Source organism: Heterodontus francisci, chromosome 2, assembly GCF_036365525.1.
Source record: "Heterodontus francisci isolate sHetFra1 chromosome 2, sHetFra1.hap1, whole genome shotgun sequence".
Classification (NCBI taxonomy): domain Eukaryota; kingdom Metazoa; phylum Chordata; class Chondrichthyes; order Heterodontiformes; family Heterodontidae; genus Heterodontus; species Heterodontus francisci.
Window position 1 is genome coordinate 71,063,506 of NC_090372.1, and position 20,420 is coordinate 71,083,925.

The following is a 20,420-nucleotide window of genomic DNA, read 5'->3' on the forward strand; positions in this document are numbered from 1 at the left end:
GAAGATATTTTTTGTCACTGAGGTTGAAGCCAGCCAAATGCAAGGTCTTAAACAATGAATAGTGCTTAACTAGAGGCTAGAAGACAGATCATAGACTTAACATTGACTATGTTCAGTTATTGCTCATCACTAAAGCAGACTATCTGATCATTTATCGCTGTGCGAGACATCTTGCACTGTGTAAACTGTTTGCCACATAACTACACTTCTAAAATGCTTCATTGGTTGTAAAGCACTTTACTAAAAAAGACTTAAAAGTCATAGAGAGCATGTTAGAAGCTATTAAAGATGTTATAGCAGGGTACTTAGAAAAATTCAAGGTAATCAGGCAGAGTCAACATGGTTATGTGAAAGGGAAATCATGTTTAACCAATTTATTGGAGTTCTTTCGCAGTGGTTAGCACCGCAGCCTCACAGCTCCAGTGACCCGGGTTCAATTCTGGGAACTGCCTGTGTGGAGTTTGCAAGTTCTCCCTGTGTCTGCGTGGGTTTTCTCTGGGTGCTCTGGTTTCCTCCCACAAGCCAAAAGACTTGCAGGTTGGTAGGTAAATTGGCCATTATAAATTGTCACTAGTATAGGTAGGTGGTAGGGAAATATAGGGACAGGTGGGGATGTGGTAGGAATATGGGATTAGTGTAGGATTAGTATAAATGGGTGGTTGATGGTCGGCACAGACTCGGTGGGCCGAAGGGCCTGTTTCAGTGCTGTATCTCTAAACTAAACTAAAAAAAACTAAACTAATAAAGAGGGAGAAAATTGATTATGAGAGTAAGTTGGCAAGAACATAAAAACAAACAGTAAGAGCTTCTACAGTATATTAAAAGGAAGACAGTAGCTAAAGTAAGTGTGGGACCCTTAGAGGATGAGACTGGGGAATTAATAACAGGGAACAAGGAAGTGGCAGATAATTTAAACCAATATTTTGCATTGGTCTTCACCGTGGCGGACACTATAATCCCAACAATAATAGATGAGCAAGGTGTAAATGGGAGGGAGGAACTTATAACAATCTCTATCACGAGGGTAAAAGTTGCTGGACAAACTGATGGGACTAAAGGCAGACAAGTTGCCAGGACCTGATGGCCGACATCCAACAGTTTTAAAAGAAGTGGCTGCAAAGATAGTGGAGGCATTGATCATAATATTCCAAAACTCACTGGATTCCGGTAGGGTACCAGCGGATTGGAAAACCGCTAATATGACACCCCTATTCAAGAGAGGAGGGAGACAGAAAGCAGGAAACTACAGACCAGTTAGCTTAACATCAGTCATTGGGAAAATGCTAGAGTCCATTATTAAGGAAGAAATAGCAGGACATTTAGAAAAACAGAATGCAAATCAAACAGAGTCAACATAGTTTTATGAAAGGGAAATCATGTTTGACAAATTTGTTAGAGTTTTTTGAGGATATAACAAGCAGAGTGGATAAAGGGGAACCAGTAGATGTTGTGTATTTGGATTTTCAGAAGGCGCTTGATAAGGTGCCACATAAAAGGTTATTGCACAAAATAGGAGCTCAGGGTATTGAGGGTAATGTGTTGGCATGGATTGAGGATTGGCTAACACACAGAAGGCTGAGAGTTGGGATCAATGGGCCTTTTTAAGGTTGGAAAGCCGTAAGTAGTGGGGTGTCACAAGGATTGGTCCTAGCGCCTCAACTATTTACTATCTATATTAATGACTTAGAGGAAGGGACAGAGTGTAGTGTATCCAAATTTGCTGATGATGCAAAAATAGGTGGGAAGGCATGTTGTGATGAGGACACAAAGAATCTGCAAAGGGATATAGATAGGTTAAGTGAGTGGGCAAAAACTTAGCAGATGGAGTTCAATGTGGGAAAGTGTGAGGTAATCCACTTGGGTAGGAAGAATAAAAAAGCAGATTATTTAGATGGAGAAAGACTACAAAATACTGCAGTACAGAGGAATCTGGGTATTCTTGTGCATGAAACACAAAAGATTAGCATGCAGGTGCAGCAAGTAATTAGGAAGGCAAATGGAATTTTGGCCTTTGTGGCTAGGGGGTTAGAGTTTAGAAATAGGGAAGTCTTGTTGTCATGCTGAAGCTATATAGTGCTCAGGTGAGGCTACAACTAGAGTGCTGCAGGCAGTTCCCATCACAGAAACTTAAAGGGAAACATCCATCCCTGGAACTGATGCATAAAACAATGACAGCCCTGCCAGAGGGCTGAATTATGAGGAAAGGAGAAATAAATCGGAATGCTTCAGCCTCAAAATTAGGTGACTGAGAGAACCTTGTATGTATAGATGATAATAAATAGAACAGAAACCATGAATCCTAAACATTGTTAAATCTAAAGAGCAACTGCAGCGCAAAGGTAAACAACATCAGTAGAAAGAGGGATGAGGTCCTGCAACAAGAATTTAGGGAGCTAGGTAGCAGATTAAAAGCAGAACCTCAAAAAGGTTGTAATCTCTGGATTACTCCCGGTGCCACGTGCTAGTGAGTACAGGAATAGGAGGATAGAGCAGATGAATGCGTGGCTGAAGAGATGGTGCAGGAGGGAGGGCTTTAGTTTCCTGGATCACTGGGTCTGTTTCTGGCGAAGGTGGGACCTGTACAAGTTGGACAGGGTGGGGGGCTTAAACTAATTTGGCAGGGGGATGGGATACAGAGTGGAGGTACAGCACAGTCAAATATAGAAGAGAAACTGAGTCAGTCTGCAAGGCAGAGCAAATATAGACCGGTTAAGGCAGAAACGAACAATGCAAGGCTGGATTGCATCTATTTTAACACAAGGAGTCTTACTAGTAAGGCAGATGAATTGAAGGCATTGATTAACACATGGGAATATGATATTACTGCTATCACAGAAACATGGCTGAGGGAAGGGCAGGACTAGCAGCTCAATATTCCAGGGTATAGAATCTTCAGGCATGACGGGGGAGGGTGTAAAAGAGGAGCTGGAATTATACTATTGATCAAGTAGTCAATTACTGTAGTAAGGAGGGATGATATCTTAGAAGGTTCCTCAAATGAGGCCATATGTGTAGAACAAAAACAAAAGGGGGGCATTCACATGGCTGGGAGTGTACTGCAGGATTCCAAACAGTCAGGGAGAGATAGAGGAGCAGATATGTAGGCAAATCTCAGAGGTGTAAAAATAATAGGGTAATAATAGTAGGGGATTTCAACTTCCCCAATATCAACTGGGATAGTCTTAGTGCAAAAGGTTGAAAGGGTGCAGAATTCTTAAAGTGCACACAGGAGAGCTTTTTGAGCCAGCACATAGAAAGTCCCACAAGAGAAAGGGCAGTACTGAACCTAATTCTAGGGAATGAAACGAGACAAGTGGTAGAAGTGTCAGTGGGGGAACATTTCAGGGATAGTGACCATAACTTTAAGATTTAAGTTAGTTATGGAAAAGGACAATGAGGGACCAGAAATAAAAGTACTGAATTGGGGGAAGGCCGAATTCAATATGATAACACAGGATCTAGCCAAAATGGACTGGGAGCAGCTTATTGTAGGAAAGTCTACATCAGACCAGTGGGAGTCTTTCAAAAAGGAAAGAGATAGTGTTTCAGGGCCAATATGTTCCCATAAAGGCGAAGGGTAGGACCAACAAGTCCAGGGAACCCTGGATGTCAAGGGATATAGAGGATTGGACAAGGAATAAAAAAAGGCTTATGGCAGATTCAAAGTGCTGAAAACAGCAGAGCCCCTAGATGAGTATCGAAAGTGTGGGGGGAGGGGGGGGGGGGGGAAGGGTACTTTAAAAAGTAATTAGGACAGTGAAGAGGGGACATGATAAAACACTAGCAGACAAGATAAAGGAAAATCCTACGGTTTTTTAATGAGTATATTAAGGGCAAGAGGATAACCAGGGAAAGAGTAGGGCCCATTAGGGACCAAAGTGACAATCTGTGTGTGGAGCCGGAGGACATGGGTGAGCTTTTAAATGATTACTTTTCAGAAGGACGATGCAGGTGTAGCGATCATGGAGGGGGATTGTGATATACTTGAACATATTAGTGTTGAAAGGGAGGAAGTGTTAGCTGTTTTAGAGAGCTTTAAAAAGTGGATAAAGCCCCAGGCCCAGATGAAATGTATCCCAGGCTGCTATGTGAGGCAAGGAAGGAGATAGCAGGGGCTCAGACACAAATTTTCAAATCCCCTCTGGCCACAGGAGAGGTACCAGAGGACTGGAGGGCAGCAAATGTGATACCATTATTCAAGAAGGGTAGCAGGGATAAACCAGGTAATTACAGGCCAGTGAGTCTAACATCAGTGGTAAGGAAACTATTGGAAAAAATTCTAAGGGACAGGATTAATCGCCACTTGGAGAGGCAGGGATTAATCAAGGATAGTCAGCATGGTTTTGTTAGGGGGAGATCGTGTCTAACAAATTTGACTGAATTTTTCGAGGAGATGACTAGGTGCGTAGATGAGGGTAAAGCAATTGATGTAGTCTACATGGTCTTCAGTAAGGCTTTTGAAAAGGTCCCACATGGGGGATTGGTCAAGGTGGTAAGAGCCCATTGGATCCAGGGCAATTTGGCAAATTGGATCCAAAATGGACTTGGTGACAGGAGGCAGAGGGTGATGGTCGAGGGTCATTTTTGTGAGTGGAAACCTGTAACCAGCGGTGTACCGCAGGGATCGGTGCTGGGACCCTTGCTATTTGTAGTGTACATTAATGGTTTAGATGTGAATATAGGAGGTATGATCAGTAAGTTCGCAGATGATACAAAAATTGGTGGTGTTATAAATAGTAAGGAGGAAAGCCTTAGATTACAGGACGATACAGATGGGCTGGTAAAATGAGCAGAGCAGTGGCAAATGGAATTTAATCCTGAGAAGTGTGAGGTGATGCATTTTGGGAGGACTAACAAGGCAAGGGAATATACAATGGATGGTAGGACCCTAGGAAGTACAGAGGGTCAGAGGGACCTTGGTGTACTTGTCCATAGATCACTGAAGACAGCAGCACAGGTAGATAAAGTGGTTAGGAAGGCATATGGGATATTTGCCTTTATTAGCAGAGGCATAGAATATAAGAACCTCCCTGTTATGATGGAGCTGTATAAAATGCTCGTTAGGCCACAGCTGGAGTACTGTGTACAGTTCTGGTCACCACACTATAGGAAGGATGTGATTGCACTGGAGAGGGTGCAGAGGAGATTCACCAGGATGTTGCCTGGGCTGGAGCATTTCAGCTAAGACGACTGGACAGGCTAGGGTTGTTTTTCTTACAGCAGAAAATGCTGAAGGGGGACCTAACTGAGGTATACAAAATTATGAGGGACATTGATAGGATAGATAGGAAGAAACTTTTTCCCTTAGCGGAGGGATCAATAACCAGGGAGCATAGATTTAAGGCAAGGTGCAGGAAGTTTAGAGGGGATTTGAGGGGAAAAAATTTCACCCAGAGGGTGTTTGGAATCTTGAATGCACTACTTGAAGGGATGGTAGAGGCAGGAACCCTCACAACATTTAAGAAGTATTTAGATGAGCACTTGAAATGCCATAGCATACAAGGCTACGGGCCAAGCGCTGGAAAATGGGATTAGAATAGATAGGTACTTGATGGCCGGCACAGACACCATGGGTCAAAGGGCCTGTTTCTGTGCTGTATAACTCTATGACTCTATGACAAAGAGGACATAGGTGCAAACTGGTAGAAATAAGGACTGATATCTGAAAGCATTTCACACCAAATGATTTAATTAAAAATGGTCTTCTGGTTGGGTAACAGCAGCAATATAAAATGTTAGTCACATGTCGAATGCTAGCTTTCCTTTTTCTAATGAGGTACGTCCCATATTTTTATATTTTCTTTGCATTTCAAACACCAACACAAATTCTCAGAAAATACACCATTAAACTTTTTATTTTAAATTAAATGCATTTTTTTGTTGTTGTTTTTTTTAATAAAAGAGATGGCCTGGATGCTATAACTTATTGGGGGTCGAGCGTCCTAAGAACAATTCACATGGTAGGGCATGATTTGGAGTTTGTAAACACACATTTCACCCTGAAAGTTTGCATTCCATTGCACACTATGCTCCAATACTACATACACATAACTGCAGAGTTGACTAACACGGAGCTGTAATCAACTCAAAGTCAACATTACTGTACAGAAGACTTGTAGGCCATTATCTTAACAATCTGGTTTCCCTTTTTAAAAACGTTATTCCTAAAAGCATTCACCAATGTCAGAAATAAAGAATTTTTCTTAAGGAATTAAATTGCAAGAATCCCAGATTTTTCTTTTTTTTTTATTATCCCCTATCTATCTTCAAAAGTTTGAAGAGGGAACCTTTTGACAGTATAACATATAAGCAAGATAACCCATCTGTACAATGGGCAATGTGCCATATTCCTGTTAATGGAACATGTAGCATTTGACACCTTTTGAAGATGATGGTACTTTAAAATAAGCCAACAGTATACATCTGTTCAGTGTAGTTTATTATCGAAACTGAATATCCAAACAACAACAACAACTTGCATTTATACGGCACCTTTAACATAGCAAAAATCAAAAGAATGTGATACAGCTGACTGCAATGGTTTGTAGTCTGACTGTGCCAGGCTGTTTAAGTGACGATGATTTTCAGTTGAATTTTCCTCAAATTATTCTTCTAGCAGCATTACAGTGCTTCAGCTCAAAGTCATTTAGTTAATGTATTTCTACATTGTGCCTGGAGTCAAGAATGGTATTCAGTTGAAATACTGCAACAGTGATGGAAATGTAATGCACAAGGTTAGTTTGGAAAGTTAAACAAGGAGGAATGAGTTCAGCGTAGCAGTATTTCAACATTTTTGACCAGAAATAAATCACAACTACAATGCTCAGTATTAAAGAGCCCACACATGCTTAATCAGCAGCAAGTTTGTTCAAGGAAAACACGATTTGCATAAAGTGAATCTTCTCTACATTTATAGCTTTGCTTTTCTGCAACAAATTAATCATTTGCAAGTTACATCTTCCAATTGTGCTGCAGACCTTTGACACATTTACCCATTTACCCAAGCATTTCAATGAAAACAGGGTCCTTTTAAAATGGATTAAAAAAAGACCTCAAACATTTAAATCTAATGCAGAATACTCCAATATCTCGAACACATAGGTAAAAAAGAGGAATGCATTTTCATTTACTCCATCTTTTAGTTTCCCCTACACCACAAACGCTACTCTTCCAGATCAGATAATCTACCAACTCCCAGGCCAGTTGTGATAACCACCTTAGGAGATCACCCTCTCAATAGAGGAACACACATGGCATTGCCTACAAAAAGTGTGGCAAGTAAGACTGGTGAGCTGCAAATTGCCATATGGGAATATGTAGTAATAATGGAAATGTGGTTTAAAAATGATGAGGCCTGGGGGCTTAATATTCACAGATACAAAGTATTCAGAAAAGAAAGGGAGGGAAAAAAAGGTGGGGTGGCAGTACTGATTAGGAAAGACATTGTAGTGTAGGAAAGAAATGTCCTTGAGGGGTCAAGGGCAGAATCCATTTGATTAGGAGTGAGAAGCAAAAAAGGGGATGATCATGCTTTTGGGGCTATCCAATAGGCCCCCAAATAGTGTGAGAGGCAGAGAGAAAGACAGAGGGAAAGGAGCAATTCTGCAGGGAAGTCACAGAGATGCACATACTGGGGGACTTTAACTATCTAAATATTGATTGCGACAATGCTAGAGTAAAAGGAAAGGAGGGGGAGGAGTTTTTGAACTGTGTTCAGGACAGCTTCTTTGTCCAGTATGTTCTCGGTGCAACTAGGAAGGAGGCATTGCTGCATTGGGTGCAAGTGTGGATCAATTGTCTATGGGGGAACACTTGGGTAAGAGTGAGCATCGTATCATAAGCAGTGGAGAAAAGCAAGGAGCAATCTAAAGCAGAACTTCTAAATTGGAAAAGGACTAACTTCAATGGGATGAGCAGGGATCTAGCCAGAGTAAAATGGAATGAAAGTTTGCCAGGAGAAACTGTAACTGAACAATAGATGATCTCCAAGAGAGAGATATTTCAGGTACAGGCTACATACATTCAAACAAAAGGGGATGGTACTGGAACCAAAACCAGGGCTCCAGGGATGAAGAGGGAAGTAGAGAGGATGATGAAACAAAAAAAGAGCGAGACCGTATGATGCAGGTCAGGTAAATTCTTCAAGCAAGAACCAAGCCAAATACAATAAGTTGAAAGGGGAAGTGAAGAGGAAAATAAGACTGGCAACTGAGAAAATGAGAATAGAATAGCAGTTAACACAAAAATGTAAACCGAAAATCTACCAGCATGTAAACAGTAAGCGGGTAGTCAGAGGCAGGGTGGGGCCCATTAGGGACAAAGAGAGTGATGTATGCTTAGAGGTGCAGGGTAAGGCTATAATACTCATTAAGTATTATACATGGGTGTTTACTAAGGAAGAAGATGCGGACAAAATATCGGTAGAAGCGAAGATGGTAGAGGTAATGGATGGGGTGAAAATTGATAGGCAGGTTGTATTGAAAAGGCTGGTTATGTTTAGAGTGGATAAGTCACCTGGACCAGATGGTGTGCATCCCAGGTTGCTAAGAGAAGTGCAAGTGGAGATAGTGGAAGGGCTTGCCATAATTTTCCAATTTTCCCTGGACATGCGGGGGAGGGGGATTGCCAGAGGATTAAAGGATTGGGACACCCTTGTTCAAGAAAGGATATAAAGGCATTCTTAGTAACTATAGGCCAGTCAGTTTAGCATCAGTGGTGGGTAAAGGCTTTAGAAACAATAACCAGGGGAAAGAAAAATAACAGGCTCTTGAAGAGGTTTTAGTTTAGTTTAGTTTAGAGATACAGCACTGAAACAGGCCCTTCGGCCCACCGAGTCTGTGCCGACCATCAACCAACCATTTATACTAATCCTACACTAATCCCATATCCCTACCTGTCCCTACCACCTACCTATACTAGGGGCAATTTATAATGGCCAATTAACCTACCAGCCTGCAAGTCTTTGGCATGTGGGAGGAAACTGGAGCACCGGAGGAAACCCACGCAGACACAGGGAGAACTTGCAAACTCCACACAGGCAGTACCCAGAATTGAACCTGGGTCGCTGGAGCTGTGAGGCTGCGGTGCTAACCACTGCGCCACTGTGTTAAGTAAGGCCAGCACAGGTTTGTAAAAGCCAAAATTGTGCTGGACTAATCTAATTGAATTTTTTGATGGTTACAGAGAATGGTGATGAAGGGAATGCAGTGGATGTTGTCTGTACAGATTTGAAGAAAGCTTTGGTCAAAGTACCACATTAAAAAGGCAGGTTAACAAAATTGAGATTCATGGAATAAGAGGGTCAGTGTCAGCTTGGGTAAAAATTGGCTTCAGTTAGTCTGCGTTCATCCACTGTAGGATGTAACCCTCCTCATGCATTTTCTATTTATCTCTATCCCTTGCTGTTCTTACTCATGTGGTTTCTAGGTATGATATTAGGTCATCTCCATCTTCTTCTCAGTCTCCCCTTTCTTTTTCCTGTTCTTGGCTGCCAATCCAAGCCTTGTTGTCCATCTATTATCATTTCTTTAAGCAACATGCCCAGCCCATCTCCATTTGGCTTCTTTTATCTTGCAAATTATATCTTTAACTCCGTTTTCCAGTGTATTTCATTACACCTGATTTCATCACAAATGGAGATGTGCCTTTCCATTGTTCTCTGAACTGTACACAGTTTTTGTTCCATAGGTTTTGTAGTTGCCCATGATTCCATTACATGTGTCACGGTCCAGAGCACACTCTGATCACACTCCTCCTTAATGCTAGTGGTATTTTATCAGCACACAGAATATCGCCATCTCCCAAAACAACTCCATCCTGCCCTAATCCTACTCAGTACCTCTTTATTTGTACAATGCTCCATCTTAAATATTTGAATCAGGTGTATGTGTTGTCACTTTTTCAATTTCTTGGTCTGCAATTTGTATGGGGTCTGAAAGTTAGTCATATACGTTGTTTCTCCTTTGTGCATTTTCAGTACAATATTTTTACTCTAAGTTATTTAGTTGTACTTCCAAGTCTTTAACAGATTAAGTAATTATTGCAACATCATCTGCAAGGTACAAGTCTGTTAGTTTTTCTCCATTAATATTTAATCCTCTCTCCGGTAAGGGCATCTTCTCGAATATATCTTCCATTAAGAGGTGAATATTTTTGGTGAGATAGTATCCCCTTGTCTCACTGCTCTTTCAAATGTTTATCAACTGTGTTATGTCTTTGTCAATGTGCATTCTGGCCATTGCCTCTATGTAAATGTCCCCCATGATCTTCCCATATCCCTCATTTACTCCAGTTTTCCTTAAAGCTATAAATAAATCTCATGTTCCACTGAATTGAATGCCTTCTCAGTCAATAAGTCCAATGCACAAGTTCAACTGATATTCAGTTGCATTCTCAATGAGCTTGTTGATGGTTTGTAGATTGTTATACAGTATCCTTCTCTTGGCTGGTGTTCATCTAATGTTGTTTTTATCCTACTATGAATAATTCCAGTTAGAATTTTGTACAAATGAGATAAATCGACTGATGGTCAGTAATTCTTAATGACGGCTCTGTCTCCTTCTTTCCAACTTCTCGGCATCTTTTGTTCCTTGAATATTTGGTTATATAATAGCGAGCTGTGTGATTGCCTCACTACCTCCCTCCTTGACTATATCATGTTAGTTCAACCTCCCCTGGGGCTCTATTTCTTTGCATCTGTTTCAATGAATTTTCAATGCCTGCCTCGGTATTTCCATTGGCGGCTCGAGGACAGAAAACAGAGTCATGGTAAATGGCTGTTTTTCAGACTGGAGGATGGTAGACAGTGGCGTTCCTCAAGGGTCAGTGCTAGGACCATTGTTTCTTTTGGAGACATACAACTTGGATATTGGAATACAGAATAAAATTTCAAAATTTGCCAAAGATACTAAAAAGTGGATTTGTGGCAAACAATGAGAATGATATAGATTAACTGCAAGACAATATAGACAGGCTAATATAAAAGCAAAATACCGCAGATGCTGGAAATCTGAAATAAAAACAAGAAATGCTGGAACCACTCAGCAGGGCTGGCAGCATCCGTGGAAAGAGAAGCAGTGTTAACGTTTTGGGTCAGTTCCGAAGAAGGGTCACTGACCCAAAACGTTAACACTGCTTCTCTTTCCACAGATACTGCCAGACCTGCTGAGTGGTTCCAGCATTTCTTGTTTTTATTTAATATAGACAGGCTACCAGAAAGAGCAGACAAGAGGCAGATGGAATTTAATACAGAGAAGCGGGAGGTGATGCATTTTGGCAGAAGGAATAGGGAAAGGCAATATAGACTTATTGGCACAGTTCTAAAGAGTGCAAAGGGACAGAGGGACCTGGGGGTTCATGTGCATAGATCTTTCAAGGTAGCAGGACACATTGAAAAATTAGTTAGCAAAGCATATGGGATCTTGGGTGTCATAAATAGTGGTACTCAGTACAGAAGCAGGGAAGTTATACTATAGCTATATAAAGCTCTGGTTATGCCACAACTGGGGTATTGCATCCTGTTCTGGTCACCACACCTTGGAAGATCCTTGACAGGGTGCAGAGGAGATTCACCGGAATGATTCCAGGGATGAGGGAATTTAGCTGCAAAGTTAGATTTGAGAATCTGGGGTTGTTCCCCTTGGAGCAAAGGAGTTTGAAGTGAGATTTGATAGAGGTATGAGAGATTGTGACAGGTTTAGATAAGGTAGACAAAGAAAAGCTGTTCCCATTAGCTGATGGTACATGGAATAGGGGACACAGATTTTAAGGTTTTAGCAAAGAGATACAGGGGAGATGTGAGGAAAAACTTTAGGCAGCAAGCAGTAATGACTTAGAACTCGCTGCCTACAAAAGGGCAGTGGAAGAGGAGACAAATCGATAATTTCAAAAGGAATTGGGATAGGCACTTGATGGAAATAAACTTACAGGGCTACAGGGATAGAATGGGATAATGGGACTGACTGGATTGCTCCACAGAGAACTGGCATTGACTCAATGGGCCACATTGCCTCCTTCTGCACCGTAATGACTATGCATCACCAAGTCAGTTTATGTAGAAACTGGACATAAATATGCAGCTATCACTACAGCGCAAACGTAGGGCACGATGCTCTATGGTCTCTGTGGTCCGCGAGCTGCTCCAAAATGCAAATCACTGACGTGCAAAGCCACGAGACACAAGGCCAGAACGCTCATCTCCATCACTCACGTGACGTCACAAATCCAGGCCAGCTCCCACATGTGTGGCACAAGTCATCATAAGCACGAACAACAACATAGTTTTATAATCAAACTTTGTTACTGTAGATTTGGTTTGATCAATAGATGTAAGGCAAGTATGGCAAGACCATACTAGACAACAGATCGGACTCCTCGCTAGGTGATGTCACACAACCTGACCGGCTATCGCATATACACTAATGTAAGGGAAGTATTAGCTTCAATAGATGTAAGGTAAGTATTAGTTTCTCAGAGGACGATGGTGATGGTTACATAACATATATTAGAATGTTTCAAATAAACATGTTCATTAGTATTAGTGTTTATACTATGAAAATGTCTGTACTTTTTCTGAAACATCTTTAATAGAAAAAAAGACAAATTTATTACATTTAGTAGCAAAAAGGCAACAAAATATTTAGAGTTTCCATGAGTGTATACACAATAGCAGGTCAGTTTATGTGGAATCACCTAGCGAGGAGTCCCATCTGTTCTCTATTATGGCCTCGCCATGGCTTGGACAATATGTCCCAGCATGTTCATGGCACTGATGCTTCCAGTCGGGTGCACTAAAAATTGTTTAGTCTTGGTTTTGTTTTTGACTGTGCTTCAACAGTCCCATTGACTTCAATTTTACTAGGGCTTCTTGATGCCATACTAGGTCAAATGCTGCCTTACGAACATATGAATTAGGAGCCGGAATAGGCCACTCGGCCCTTCGAGCCTGTTCTGCCATTCAATAAGTTCATGGCTGAACTGACTTGACGTAAAGGGCAGTCACTCTCATTCACCCTATGGAACAACAACACTTGAGTGCACTTTGACAACTAGTTAGAAAATGTACTATTAAGTGAGACACAAGTGGCATAAGGTTTCAAGCCTTCCCAGTCATTTTATGCAATTAAGCTACTGAATAAAAATTGAGCTAATGTTATTGCTTGGGTAGAATTTTTTTTCTGTGCATCACTGAGGGGAACTGATGTTCATTCTGGGGCCAGAGGGGGATGTTTCTCATATGTTTTGTTGTTGATCTCGGACACTGCAGTCCAAGCCATGACAAAAGATCAGCTACTGATTCATTGGTCATTGGAAACATGTCAGTAGAAAAATCTCCTCATGCAGTGTTAGACCAGCAATAAGTCAGTCGCTCACCACAAAGAAAATATCACTCTCATACATGACCAAAAAAAAAAGGTTTTGCAAGAAAATAGGGGGAATTTTTTTTTAAAAATCAAATACACAAGTCCACTGTGAGATACAACAAAAAAAAAAGATGCAAATATCTGAATAAAAGGAAAGGACATATTAAGCAGATTTTGTAAAGTGGTAGGTTAATAGTATGGAAAATATCTGCAAGGCCCAATTATCTTTCAATATCCAGTTTGGGAAGAGGATATGGAACATAGTTCTAATTTTAAAAAAGTTGTTTGAGGTATGCACGAATTAAAAAGACCTCAAATCTCCGGTGTTTTGTCAGCATGCACAATGAATTTCATTCAAACCTGAATTTCATGTTGCCCAATAAAATGTCTTGATGCTTGGGTACATTTAGTCAACAGCAAAAACCTTGCCCCAGCTTTGAAATTAATCTATCTTTCCCTTCACCTTACCCTTTTTCTCAAAAGTAAAAGAAAGTTGCATGAATAAATGTAATCTGCATTAACAACTTATCTTTATATAGCACCTTTAACGTAATAAAACATCCCCAAGGTACTTCATAGGAGCATTATAAAACAAAATATGACACCAAGCCACAAAGGAGACATTAAATCAGATGACCAAAAGCTTGGTCAAAGAGGTAGGTTTTAAGGAATGTCTTAAAAAGGAGGAAAGTGAGGTGGAGAGGTTTAGGGAGGAACTCCCAAACCTTTTCCCCTACACAACTGAAGGCACAGCCACCAATGGTGAGGTGATTCAAATTGGGGATGCTCAAGAGGCCAGCATTAGATGAGAGCAGATATGAGGGTTGTGAGCTGGAGGAGATTAGAGAGAGGGAAGGGAGAGGCCACAGAGGGAATTGAAAACAGTGATGAGGATTTTAAAATCAAGGCATTGCTTGACCGTGAGACAATGCAAGTCAGCGAGCACAGGGGTGATTGGTGAACAGGTCCTGGTTACAGAGGGTAGAACATGGGAGACTAGCCAGGAGTCCGTTGGAATAGTCAAGCGTAGAGGCAGCAAAGGCATGAATGAGGGTTTCGGTAGGCGATGAGCTGAGGCAAAGTGAAGTCGGGCTCTGTCACTGAGGTGGAAATAGGCAGTCTTAGCGACAGGAAGCTCATCTCAGCATCAAACATAACACCAAGATTATGAACTGACTGGTTTAGTCTCAGACTGTTGCCAGGGAGAGGGATGGGGTGAGTAGCTGAGGAACGGAGTTTGGAGCAGAGACCGAAAACAATGGCATTCTTCTCCCCAATATTTAATTGGAGGAAATTCCAGCTCGGCCAGTACTGGATGTCAGATAAGCATTCTGATAATTAGCAACAGTGGAAGAGTCAAGAGAGGTGGTGGTGAGGTAGAGCTGGGTGTAATCAGTGTACATGAAAGCATAGATCATCCTCCTATAGTCACACTTGCATAGCTGTACACTCCCAATTCAGTCAGGCACACCCAAGGATATGCAGATATTTATTATTTAGTAATTGAGTAGTATACTGTACCTCTTGCCTACAGATTGCTGAATTGCTGCTCAGATGTGTTCTCTCCTCTTTGTATCTCAACAGATACAGAAACCAGCTACTTCCTGACAACTAAAGTATATGCTCATAAATGTAATGCAGTGAAGTCAAACATTAGGAAATTCAATATTATATGAATTGTGGTCTGAAAATAAATGCAATGTTCTACTACCTAGCCAGTCATGCAATACATTCAGAACAAGATTACAGGTAGAAAGGACAGAATTTGCAGCAGGGCACATGTATGAGTTGGACCTCTTTCCTTGCCCTTCAGCTCGAAGGACGTTTGCTCCACAAATTGCCAGTAGCGTGAGCTAATAATAGCATGGCGAGGTCAACAGGGTATCTGGGACCTTGCTGAACAATGCGATCAACTGTCTATCACCCTAACCAATGAATCTGAAGATGACAAAGTAGCAGAGGAATGACTGACAAGGAAATAGGGTAAATATTTTATTACCTGCAGGGAAGACACTCCAGTTTCAATTGTTCCCTTTCTGGGCCTCCAACATTGAGTAGCATTGTATGGCCATATATCACTCCATTAACCAGGTCCTTATGGCATGAAATAACCAGCCCTAACTTTCTGCATTGAGTCCAATTTGTATTTATCAAGTAAATGCAGCAATTTCTTGAAACTCATGTGGAAGCGAGCTCGGTTCTTTATTTGCAAGGTTAACAGCAGAGCAGTACAAATTGTGATTTTTAGCAATTCACAACTCAGTAAGTCTTCAACAAATTAGTGGGGTTCTGGTTTTATATACAAACATACTAATTTGTGCACATTTATCATTATTTCCATGATAAATTATGGGACTATAAATAAAAGTTACCATTTGCTCCTCCAGTGACTTCACAATATCAAGGTGAATAGCTGAGTCAAGCAGACCCAGAAAACCACAGAATCCATATCTAGCATGTGTTGAGGGAGTTGGCAGGGGAGGCTCAATGATTATCTGTAGCATCACTGGGACAGGAACAAAGACCAGAAAGCCAGCACTCCCAGACTCTGATCACTATCCAGAAACTCCACTAATAAATGCATACCTGCGGACATCAGCTAAGACTCAAAAAACCTGGCTTGGTAGTGATGTTCCCCCACCCCAACAACACTCAAGCCATCCCCACTCAGCACTTAGATGTGGTACCGAACGGCAAATGCATCCATCGTATTATATCCTAACCTTCAAGGCAAAATAGGACAGAAAATTGACAAAGTTAATAGAAAACTAGAATTGATATATTTCAGATTATGAAACTAGATTAAACTCAATCGCAGATGCAGGACAAAAAGACCATCAACAAAATCAGTGCAAGTACACAATCTAATAGATTCTTGATTGCAGCCTCTGTTGTGGCTTTTCATTGCCGTTCCACACTCCCCCCCACCACTCAAGTACAAAGTGTCAGCTGTGGATACATCGCTAACAGTCTTGCTTCTGAGTGAGAAGGTTGTGGGCTCAAGTCCTACTCCAAAGACTTGAGCATAAAAATCTAAGTGATACTCCACTGCAGTATTAAGGCTGTGCTGCATTGTCAGAGGTGCTGTCTTTCAGATGAGATATTAAACAGAGGCTCCATCGGTCCTCTCAGGTGTACGTGAAAGATCCCACAGCACCATTTTGAAGAAGAGCAGAGAGTTAGCCCCGGTGTCCTGACCAATATTTATCCCTCACAAAAATAGATTATCTGGTCATCATTCACATTACTGTTTGTGAGAGCTTGCTGTGCAGAAACTGGCTGCTGCGTTTCTTACATTACAACAGTAACTAGACATCAAAGTACTCTGGTTGTAAAGCGCTTAGGGACGCTCGTAGGTCATGAAAGGCGCTATATAAATAAAAGTCTCCTTCTTTCTTTACTAATGTGAAAAATTTTATACAGAGTCGTACAGCATAGAAACAGGCCCTTCGGCCCACCGCGTCCATGCCGACCATAATGCCTGTCCATACTAATCCCTCCTGCCTGCATTAATTCCATATCTCTCTATGCCTTTTCTCATTCAAGTACCTGTCCAGATGCCTCTTAAATGTTGCTACTATTCCTGCCGCCACCACCTCCTCAGGCAGTTCATTCCAGATACCCACTGTTCTTTGTGTGAAAAATTTACCCCTTTGATCCCCTTTAAACCTCCTCCCTCTCACCTTAAATCTATGTCCTCTAGTTTTAGTCACCCCTACCATGGGAAACAGACTCTGGCTATCTACCCTATCTATGCCTCTCATAATTTTATATACCTCTATCATGTCCCCTCTCAGCCTCCTTCGCTCCAGGGAAAACAGACCCAGCCTATCCAATCTCTCTTTATAACTCAAGCCCTCCAAACCAGGCAACATCCTGGTGTATCTTTTCTGCACCCTCTCTAGCTTAATCACATCTTTCCTGCAGTGCAGCGACCAGAACTGCACACAGTACTCCAAGTGTGGCCTAACCAACATTATGTACAACTGAAACATAACATCCCAACTCTTGTACTCAATGCCTCGGCCGACGAAGGCAAGCATGCCATACGCCTTCTTCACCACCCTGTCTGCCTGTGTTGCCACTTTCAGGGAACTATGTACTTGCACCCCAAGGTGTCTCTGCTCAACAACACTCCCCAGGGCCCTGCCATTCACTGTATATGTCCTGCCCTAGTTTAACTCCCTTTTATGATCAACAAGGTTGCATAATGTGTACTTTGGTTGGCTTTATAGCATTGCAAATCAAACATTGGCATGATGCCACAGAAATCGCATGAGAGATCTTTATCAGATAAGTAAAAGACTCATTAGTCAACTTAATTAGTACTCTGTGTGAAGTAATCAGATCAGTTAATCAATTTGAGCAGGATCTTATCCTATTTTCAAAGACAAAGGCAAGCTTCTTGGAGAACAATTTTATTAACATACTTTAAATATCATTCATTTCTTCAGAATGCAAAGTATATGCACCTTCAAAAAAGTCCTTCTCATTCAAAATTTTGTTCATTATAAAACTATTTCCTTCAGATAACAAAATATTTCATTTGCATTTTTTGAATGAATAGAATTTACAAAAAGGATGTACAATGATTTTCAAGGTATATGGGGAGCAGGCAGGAAAACGGAGTTGAAGCAGAAGATCAGTCATGATCATACTGAATGGCTGAGCAGGCTTGAGGCACCCATGGTCTACTCCTGCACCTATTTATGATGAAAAAATTGTCGTAATCAAAAACAAAAAAGGCTAGTGTCATGCAGGTCCCCCCACCTGCCAAGAATGAGGCACATTAATTACGCCACATGGACATTAAATTTCAAATTGTTGCTGGGAAGAGGAGAAGGCCTGTGACAAGGGGTTGCCAGGCCCTGGGTTGGAAAGACATTTTTGCATATTAACAGACAGGGCTTGGAAAAAAAAGGTGCTATCCCCAGCTGCAATACAATCCAGAAACAGACATGGGCAAACATGACCAACCTGCTTGGCAGTCTGGGTTTATTCCTGAATTGTACAGTTAGAATTCAGAGCCTGCAGAAAACAGAATGCTACTGGACTGAAGCAGACCTCCCCTCCTGCTCCCATCTTTTTCTCATGGAACGCCAAAACTCACTGAAGGCACATGAACCCCAAGAGAGAAAAGTTTCCTGCAGCAAACAAGGTTTAAAAAGAATACTGGGCCCCAAACGAAAAGCAAGATCTACCTACAATCAAGGACTCTACAGTGAGCTCGAAGCACTGTACCAACAACTCTTCAGATATTGCCTCAAATCTTTCCACTTTATTTTTCTTCTGCTCTTTTGTCTCTATTTGCAGGTGTGTATTGCGTATGCATGCTCGCGTGGGGCACTGCATGTATCCGTAAGCGTTAACTGAATTAGAGTTTAAGTTTAAGACATTTCAACTTTTCTTCTTTGAAACACAAGAAAGCCAGTTTCTGCTGGTTCATAGTTGGAAAGCAGTGAACAAGGATTCACTGAGGGGGAGCTAAAGACACTGTGTTTAAAGTTAAACCCTGTTACAGTAAGACCAGGTGAAGGCTGAAAGGGAACCCTAGACCCCTTTCTCACTTGGTCATAACACTAGAAATACTCAGTAGGCTAGGAAGCATCTGTGGAGAGAAAAACAGAGTTAACGTATCAGTTCTGTGACCTTTCAACAGAATTGTCAAAAGTTAGAAATGTAATAGGTTTTGAGCAAGTGAAAGGGGAACAAAAACAAAAAAGGGAAGGTCTGAGTGAGTGCAGGGCAGGACAGATTAAAATGATAAAAGGTTTAAATGGTACAAAGCCTAAGGGAGTGGCAATGGGACAAGTAGATTAGATTAGAGATACAGAACTGAAACAGGCCCTTTGGCCCACCGGGTCTGTGCCGACCATCAACCACCCATTTATACTAATCCTACACTAATCCCATATTCCTACCAAACATCCCCACCTGTCCCTATATTTCCCTACCACCTACCTATACTAGTGACAATTTATAATGGCCAATTTACCTATCAACCTGCAAGTCTTTTGGCTTGTGGGAGGAAACTGGAGCACCCGGAGAAAACCCACGCAGACACAGGGAGAACTTGCAAACTCCACACAGGCAGTACTCGGAATCGAACCCAGGTCCCTGGAGCTGTGAGGCTGCAGTGCTAACCACTGCGCCGCCTCAGTAAAGTAAAGAAACAAAAAAAAGGGGTCTGGATGAGGTGTAAATGGCAGGATAGTACCCTCTTGTTCTTCCTCCACCCCACCTCCCCGCTTTCACTTGTTCAAAACGGATTACATTTCGAACTTTTGACAGTTCTGATGAAAGGTCACAGATTTGAAACGTCAACTCAGTTTCTCTCTCCATGGATGCTGCCTGACCCAAGTATTTCCAGCATTTTCTGTTTTTGTTAGATTTCCAGCATCTGTAGTATTTTGCTTTTCTTTGTTGTAATCAAAGTATTTTAATCTATTACAAAAATGTATAAAACAGTTAAGTCACCTGGATTTAGAATAACAAAATTATAGAATAAACACTTAGCGAAGAGATGCTTGAATATCGTTGGCCTCCTTGTCTCGAGAGACAATGGGCAAGCACCTAGAGGTGGTTAGTGGAGCAGCGCCTGGAGTGGCATTAAAGGCCGATTCTAGAGTGACAGACTCTTCCACAGGTGCTGCAGATAAAATTGGTTGTTGGGGCTGTTACACAGTTGGCTCTCTCCTTGCGCTTGTGTCTTTTTTCTGCCAACTGCTAAGTCTCTTCGACTCGCCACTCTTTTGCCCTGCCTTTATGGCTGTCCACCAGCTCTGGCGATCACTGGCAACTGACTCCCACGACTTGTGGTCAATGTTACAGGCCTTCATGTCGCGTTTGCAGACGTCTTTAAAGCGGAGACATGGACGGCCGGTGGGTCTGATACCAGTGACGAGCTCACTGTACAATGAGTCCTGCCAACTTCCATGCGGCTTACATGGCGAAGCCATCTCAAGTGCCGCTGGCTCAGTAGGGTGTATAGGCTGGGGATGTTGGCCTCCTCGAGGACTTCTGTGTTGGAGAAACGGTCCTGCCACCTGATGCCAAGGA

General features: G+C 41.8%; 1 protein-coding gene across 2 annotated transcripts in view; it reads right to left on the reverse strand.

Moving 5' to 3' along the window:
* osbpl3b (oxysterol binding protein-like 3b) overlaps positions 1 to 20,420 on the reverse strand; it is a 215,970-nt gene that overhangs the window by 160,939 nt on the left and 34,611 nt on the right. The gene's annotated exons all lie outside the window — the stretch shown is intronic.